The 8,648-nt window shown below is 44.5% G+C and overlaps 1 long non-coding RNA gene across 2 annotated transcripts; it reads left to right on the forward strand.

The window, feature by feature from the left end:
* The first annotated feature begins 262 nt into the window (after window positions 1–262).
* On the forward strand, window positions 263–6,553 carry LOC137157711 (uncharacterized). 2 transcript variants are annotated; one of them, XR_010921207.1, is made up of 3 exons: window positions 263–377; window positions 2,283–2,423; window positions 6,261–6,553. It is a non-coding gene; the product is annotated as an uncharacterized lncRNA (long non-coding RNA). The 2 variants fall into 2 exon arrangements; XR_010921206.1 differs by having other exon boundaries at window positions 323–429.
* The last annotated feature ends 2,095 nt before the right edge of the window (window positions 6,554–8,648 follow it).

The raw sequence follows: 8,648 nt of genomic DNA on the forward strand, positions 1-8,648 counted from the left end.
TGTATTCCAGGTATATTGTTGTTTTGAGGGTGCATTTTTTCCAGAAATTCGTCCTTGAGGTGACCCACGAAGAGGTCGATATTTTGTGAAGCCATCCTAGGAGCCAGGGTTGTTCCCATTGTAGGCACCCTGTACTTCAGGGGCCTTGGAACTTAATTGGGAGTTTTACAGTTGGGAAGATCCTGGGAGACTACAAGTCCCATGATGCCTTGGGGAAAAAGGAGAGAGACTCTTCCCTTTCCAGGGAGTCAGAGAAAAGCATGTGGAGGAGTCCATTTTGGTGCTGGGGTGGAGCGCAGCCGAGGCTGGAAGCTGCTGGGGTCTCGAAGCTGCTGTGGAGAGTCTGCTGGAGTTTGGTGGAGCAGGGAGCTTCGGAGGTTGGTGGCATTGCCCAAGCCAGGGCAGGGACTGAGCCTGGAGCTGACTGAGGTGGGCCTGCAGTGCAGGTGGTGTGAGTGTCACCCTCCCCCCGTTGTTTGGGGCAGGGTTTGTAAGGGAAGGGGCACAGCAGAGAGACTTTGACCAGGCCTGAGAAGAGGCAGAGAGTGAGTCCCTTTAAGCAGGGCCAGGACTGCAGTCATTGGGTTGGGCCAACTCCAGATCCACAGCTTAATACCTGGGCTGAACTGGTGCACTGAACCCACAGAGTGCTGCCTGCTTCTTCAGATCTGCAAGCGCGCCCACGCAAGCAAGGGGTTAGGGCTCTGAACGCTAGGGGAGTGCACACTCCGGAGGTGGGGTACATCGTGGCAGTGTAGATGTCCGTTAGACAAGTTTCATTTCTTACTGTGTACTGTTTTATTAATTGATTTATTCCACTGCCCCAGTGGATTTAAAATAATAGTGGTGTTTAATTTCAGTCTGTTATGCCATTCTTCTTTAATTTGTTAAGTATATTGGAGTGTAAGTATTTAAGTATATTGGATGTTTAGTTTGCATAATTGCAATTGTTAAGTTAGACCTATGTCTCAGATTATTATAATTATTATTAGACTAGGTTTAGTCCTGGAAGCTCCCAAGGCCCGCTATTGAGCGTGTGCAGGGGCCAGCCAGGTGGAGGCACCGCCAAGTTTAAATTCCTTTAGAAGTAAAGGGACTGCAGCAGAGGGGTGGATAGAGGATTCCCACCTATCCTACATCATCACTGGGGTACTCAGGATCTCCTTTGTTGTCAGCAACCCATGGCACCCGTGCACGCCGGTGAGTGTTGCCTGCTCCCAAGTAACCCAGGAAAGGAAGGGGGTTACACCATGGTTTGTACTAAGTGTTTGTTGTTCAATGTGAAGTTGTTGTGGGTTTGGCAATGTGTTGTGCGTTGGTTTCCAAGTGTTGTGCATTATCTGGTATTTATTTGAGACAGGCGGTCATGCTTTTGTGGTGAAGGATATTGGTGTCTAGGGAGCTGACATGCATTGTGGCAAGAGTGCTGTTCTGAGGGAGGTTGTTAGTGTGGCAGTGTTTCTGGAGGAAGCTGAACCTTTGTGTGATAAGTGGTTTAAGGATGGTTTCTATGAGTTCTGTTATTCCGTCAGTAAGAGTGCTGTGGCTAGATATGATGGGTCTGCCTGGTTTCCCTTGTTTGTGTCGCTTACGGAGCACATGAAAAGTCCCTGGGATGGGTTTGTGGGGGATGAGATTGTAGAATTTTTCTTGGAGTTGTTTTATAAAGGATTTGATGGAACCTCTAAATGCCTGTGTGAATTATGGTGTGGAGTCGTCTTTGAGTTCTTTATAGTAGGTGATATCAGCGAAGTGTCTGTTGGCCTCATTGACACAGTCATCATGACTAAATTCTATGATAGTGCCCCCTTTGTCAGCGGGTTTGATCACTGTCTGCTGGTTTCATCTGCTGGGAGGTGTCCAGTCAGTTGATTCATTTTTGTTATGACTGTTGGGTGGGGATGTGGTGGTTGTGGGTGGTTTTGTCTTTGTTATGAAGAATTCCTTCTGGAAGAGTCAGCAGAAGAATTCTAGTTCTCCAGGTTAGTATGGTATCAGGTTCTGTCGCGGGGGCAAAAGTTCAGTCTCTTGGAGAGTACAGTTATTTCAGTTCCAGCTAGGGGTAGTCTTGATAGGTTGATGACGTTGTGGTGTCTATGTGATGGGTCATGGTGTCTTGATTTCTTCCAGAGGGGATGTTCTATTGGTTAGGGAGTTGTTGTAGTTGGTTCCACTTCTTGTTGTTGTGTTGAATGGCTGTCATCAGGCTTTTTCGATAGTTGTTTTGGGTTTACTTCATGATCTCTAGGCAGGTTTCCTGATTGATTTATTTTTTCTTCCAGTGTGCAGGAATACATGATGATTTTGTGTGTAAGGTGGTCATTTCTGGTACAGGATATGGTTCATCAGTCTTACGAAGGTCCTTCTGCAGAGTAGTTCAGCATATTTGGAGTTGGATGAAGTGGTCAGAGGGTTATAAAATGGTAAGTCTTCTGAGGCTGATGATTTGTTTCTTGCATTTGTTCAGGAAGTAGATGTCACCATTTAGTCTGGCTTCCATATTTTATGGGGCCACATCCTGAAATAAATCTTTCCTGAACCCCCTTTTCTGGCCTTCAAATAACTCGCCAAACTCCTCATCAGATGCAAGCTCCCCACAGACCAGAACACACCAATTCAAAATAGTACCAGGCCCCTCCAGAACAACAGATGCAAAAACTGCAGACATATCTCCATTGCTATGATGATCAATACACCCACAACACACCTTTCAGGATTCATGGGTCTGAACCATGCTTATCACAAACTGTGGGTGTACCTTGGACCTTCCAACTACAGAAGTTGGTCCAACAAAAGATATTCCCTCATTCACCTTGTCTCTTTGATAGACACTGCACATTCTCATCAAAGGGAGGAGACCAGGCCCCTGAAAACATGACTTTCAACTGTGTGCTATTTACCCCAAGTCCCTGGCATCTAGGTGTGTTTAACCTGACCCTCTTTGAAGTGCAGGTGCTCCAGGCACATCTCACATCAAAACATCTTGGCTGTCCTAGGTTTTTTTGGCCTCCTTCCTGAAAAAGAAGCAAAAGTGACTGTGAAACTAAGCACTGGCAACATCTTTTAAAAAAAAGAATCTGATCCTGGTCTAATAGCAGCTCATCTATTTGTCAGTCTGCAATGACTTTGGTACCATGATCTCTCTCACTCCAAGCCCAGCAAGATGCAGCGTTTGGAGGCAATGAACGTCAGGTCTATAACAGCTGTCACTGTGGGCCAGCAAAACTAAACATGAATGCCTATGTCTTTATACTACTTCAGTTAAGGACAGCTAAACCCCTCCTTCCACAACCTTCCCCCCGCCAAATGATCCTTGCAAAGAAAAGAAATGTTTAGGTCCGATGCTGCAGTGCACCTTGAAATAACCGGTTTCTGATTGAAACTACGGCTGCCTCCCATCCTCTAACTCTGCAAAGTGTATGTGCCTTATTTTAAGAAACATAAGCAAGTCATGTGTTTTTAGCCCACAGCATCCAACGATCCACCACACTGTTGAACACACCATCAGAATCATGCATATTCCTTTATCTGATTGTCTGTTTGTACTGAAGCCCTGAAGGAGCAATGTTAAATGAGGAACTTGCTGTCATAGTGTATTTGCATTTACATAAATCTCTAACCCACAGACTTTTAATCTGCCGTCTACTGTATGTAAACTTTTCTTCAGTAGCTATTTAAATATCGGGGCTAGTTTTTGCCATTAAAAATAACTTGCATATTGGGGAGAAAAAGCAATGTGTCTGATGAGGAAGTGATGCAGTGTTTCAGAAGGTTGATCATGTGGCTCTGCTAATGGTTTTATGCAGGGTTTTTTAAAAATCATGATGCTATAAGGGTGGCCATTGCACAGGGTATCCATCTATCTACTCATAATGAGCCCATCATCACAGTATCTGGACTCCTCATAAACATGCATGAATTTAGCTGCCCCACAACTCTCAGTAGCAGGGAAGTGTTGTTATCCCCAATTTAGAGATGGAAACTGAGGCACAGAGAGACTAAGTGACTTGTCCAAGGTCAGGTGGGAAATCTGTGGGAAATCTGTGGTCTGGAATCACACCCAGATCTCTTGCATCCCAGTACAATGCCTTAAGCCAAAGGCCATCGTGCCTCATGGGAAGTGGGCCATACCCCCCACTTCTCACTCACTGCTGCTTGCTGGAAAAGGAGGAAAAAGTGGAGGAGGAGGAAAGGGGCCTATTTAGGGGAGGGGTCCTGTTGCAATACTTTGAGGCAGTACGAGATTTTGCCTATTTTACTCTAACGTGGATATCTATTTTTTACACACACACACACACACACACACACACACACACAACGTTAAAAGAACATTGTCCAAAGCTAGGAAATGACAGAATTCAGAATTGCAGTGCGGCCTTCATTGCCCACTTGTGCATTGGCCCTGTGACCATCTTTAATAACGTGACCCCTCCCCATCCATTGCTTCCCAGCTCCAGCTGCCCCTCTCCATTCCCGCCTCCTTCCGGAGGCCCAGATCCAGTCCCCTTTGCATTCAAATCAAGTAGTTCCTCATCTATGGTGCCTGGGCCTTGCAGGGGATAGCACAGGAGAGAGAGGCTCCCTGCTCTAAATGCAGGTGCCCGTTCTGGGACTTGGCACAACCCAGAGATGCGGCTGGAGCATGCTTAGTGTGGATCAAATCTTCAGGGAATTTGAAATATAAAAAGTCTCTACTGAGCATGTGCAAACTGGAATTTTTAAAAAATGTATAACCTGGCCTAATCGGGGCAGATTTTCAGCGAGTTGGCAAAAGGCACATCCCTGATGTCAAAGCTCCCCTCCTGTCAAATCTCAAGTCCCTGCTCCAAAGCATTCATGGGAGCACTAGAGATTTTCAAAGTAAAGGTCACCAGCATTTTTAACATCAACAAAATAATCTATTTTTCCCATAATTTCATTCATGAAACTGGCTGGACCATTTTAGCTGAATCCCTCCCTCCCCCCCACAGAAAAAAAAATCAGCCTGAGGGAGAGACATGGCCTGGAAAATTTTAGCTCAAGTGGTTGTAATTGGCAAAGTTATGAGTAACTTATAATGGGAAGCGTGAGGCAACCTTACTAATAGGCAGTGCTAATGCTGTTGCTCTATACATCTCAAAGGATTAATTATAATATGCCTCTGTGTCTGTTCCATCCACCGCCCCCGCACATGTATGCCCTGTCTCCCACTCCACCACAGATGCTTGGAGTAATCTAGTTAAGCACAGCAATAAACCAAGTTGCTTGATTGTCTTCAATTCCCTGAAATGTTCTTTGTACATCTAACCAATTAAACGTGGGAAGGATAGAAAAAATGCTTTATGAACAGCACAAGGACAATCGAACATCCAGCAGAGAAGTAAGGGGGGAGGGTTTCCTTTCCCCGATGAAAACTGATCATAGAACTACTCCTTGTGTAAACAGAGATCTGATCATGAAAAATGGTTTGACATGGTGTAGCAGAAGAGATTATCAAATATTATTGAGGTACTCAGCTGAAGCTGTATTTTTGTACAGATACCATTTTAAAATAAAGCACTTAATTTTTATACTTATGTCTTCATAGTGTTTAGGTATTTTAAAGCTATTTTTTCAACTCCATTTACATTTCTACCTTTTAGGAGAATAAGTAAAGCTGTGTTTATATAATATTTTACATAGAGCTAGTGGAAACTTGGAACTTCTGTTCCACACAAGATACTGACATGGGGAAGTTTTGTTTTCATTCCAATTTGAACTGAAAACTAAACATTTCAAAAATTTCCACAAAATAAAATTTAAAAAAAAATTGTTTTGGGTCACCTGAAATGTTCTGTTTTGATAAAATCGACGTTTCATTCTGATTTTAACCTTTTAAAATTTGATAAAATATAAACTGAACTTCCAAATGAAAAGTTGTTTTGAAATGAAAAATCAAAACACTTAGTTTCAATTTTTTTCAAAATGAAACTTTGTTGAAATTGACACGTTCCCACAGCAAGTTTTTAATTTTCAACAAAACAGTGTTTTTTGATGGAGAGACATTCCATCCGAATTTTCTACTAGCTGTAACTTTACATTGCATTTAGAGCCTGATCCAAAGCTGACTGAAATCAATGGGAGTCTTTCCATGTCAGTGAGTTTGGATCAGGTGCTTATGGAACGCCTTCCAGCTAAAGATCTCACAGTTCTTTAAAAACATTAATAAATTAAATCTCATGACAGCTTAGTGGTGTGTGTGTGTGTGTCACAATTATTATCCCTGTTTCTCTGTTTTACAGATGGGGAAAGAGACAAAGTGATTTGCCAACAGTTACTCAGCAAATCCATGGCAAGTCTGGGAATGGAATGCAGATTTTCCAACTTGCAATCCTGCCTTTAGCCACCAGGATGTCTCACTCATCAAATAGCGCCTCCCCAATAATGACCAGCAGTTTAATGACTCATTTTTACTACAGAAAACAATAGCAGAGGGAAATATGGCTCTTTAAGGTCAGCGCCCCTTGGAAGATATTGCCTGAGTGGGTCTTATGCTCTTTGACCCATCACATATGCATTGATAAAGTCCTTTTGATGTAGCAACTTTGCTCCCTTCGTATTTTTGTTCTTTTTTACATTTTGCAAAAATAACCCTTAGATTCTGCTGATAACTGTTGGGAAGTGTGATGGTATTTACAAATAATAATACTTAGCTCTCGTACATCACTTTTTATCAATAGATGTCGAAGAGCTTTATGAAGGAGGTCAATATCATTACCCCCATTTTACAGATGGGGAAACTGAGGCACAAAGACACAATGCAATTTGCCCAGTGTCATCCAGCAGACCAGTGGCAGAATGGGAATAGCACCCAGATCTCCTGAGTCCCAGGCCAATGCTCCAGCCAGTAGGCTCCACTATGTGAAAAAGGGCCAGCAAACAGGAAGCTGGCATATTTAACCCTCTGTGGGTGCTCCAAATACCTGCTCTGACCATAGGTAAGCCTAACAATGAAGAGCACTGTCCTAAATCCTTATGCTGGCCTGATCCTGTCCTGAGCTCCATGTGGGCAAACCCTGGCATCTGGGTGGAGCCAAGTACGGGACTGAAGCCTCTGTTTGCAAAGTGCTGAGTACATCTGGTGGTGTGCAAGTGATTTTTAATAGAGAGGGTAACATTATAGTATTGGTCAGGAAACACTGCCCAGTGCGGGGACATGACATTGTCCATGGAGTGCTAGATTCAGCAATGTAATTCAGGGGAGCAAAATTTTAAATTTAAGCATGCAGCCATCATGAAGCACCCTCTTCTTGCATGTCCAGCAACACCCCGGTAGCCATGCTGCACTAGTCGGCTGCGTGTATTACAGTAGGTCTAGTGGCCCCAGCTTTGATCAGGACCCCATTATGCCAGGTGCTATACATTTCCCTGACAAGCAACAGGCCCTGCCCAGCAGGATTTACAACGTAACAGTCCCCAGTGGCCCTTGCCAAACTAGACGGCAAATCCTACACTCACCAGTTTCTGTTTTCTTTCATTCATGCAGCGTCAGCGTCACATGCATTTGTCAGTTTTTGAAGTATCTCTCTCAGATGACAGTGCTGCTGTGTATATGTATGTGAAATCTCCCCCGGGCACATGCTCACAGATCAACAGCCCAGCGCTTGTCACAGCTGGGAAAGAGATGCATGCCAAACACATCACACGGTGCTTTGAAACCGCAGCCTGGCAGACCCTCCTGTCAATTCCCACTCCCTCTAGAAAGAGCTGAATCTCTGCAGGGAAGCAGCAGGGAAAGGAGGAAGCGGAGATGCGAAGACTGCCCGATCTGGCCGAGCGACACTATGCCTGCGAGGACCATGAGAGAGATTGTTTGGGTGGAATGCCTGAGAGAGAGAGAGACTCTGCCAGTGACCACATCCCAGCTGAATGCAGGAGCCCTGAGGTCTCTGAGGAAAGGGGGAGCAACAGAAGTGAAAGGGGGGTTATGGGCTGAAATGAAGTCAAACAGAAGGGGAGGGGCGTGGGACTCATGGAAGAAAGAGGGCAGGGAGAAAATGGAGAAGCAATGGGAAAAGAGAGAGAGAACAGAACATCCAAAGAAAAGGAGAAAGACCAACATTTTCACATGACCAATGACTTTTCGGGCCTCAGAGACCCACTGGAGCCCCTCCTGAGAAGCTGCTGTTGGACTTTGTTCTTGTGCTGCTTTGCCTACTGCAAAAATCTGGACACTTTTTTTCTTTCAGTGGTAGATTGGATTAAAAGATTGTATTGCCTCCGTTATAAAGCAGGGGGTTAATCTAAAAAAACAGCGGTAGGCTCTCTGAGGGTTCTTCAGACATACTGGGCACTGAGCAAGAATGTTGCCTAATCCAATCCCCCTTTGGAACAACATCAGTATTTCAACAGTCTGAGAATAATTAGGGGCAAACATGCCCCCAATTAGGAGCTGCAGGCCATGGAATGTGCTAAACATTTGCTTGCAATATATTTGGGGCATGGCCGACGGGAGGGGTCACTTGATGATTACCTCTTCTTTTCATTCCCTATGAAGCACCTGGCAGTGGCCACTGTTGGAAGACAGGATACTGGGCTAGATGGACCATGGGTCTGACCCAATATGGTTGTTCTTATGTTCTAAATGTTTGAAAAAGAGATCCCGCTTTGGACAAGAGGCCTTACCAACA

Source organism: Emydura macquarii, unplaced genomic scaffold (genome assembly GCF_026122565.2).
Source record: "Emydura macquarii macquarii isolate MOO-44397 ecotype Brisbane River unplaced genomic scaffold, CSIRO-AGI_Emac_v2 contig_1551, whole genome shotgun sequence".
Lineage (NCBI taxonomy): Eukaryota > Metazoa > Chordata > Testudines > Chelidae > Emydura > Emydura macquarii.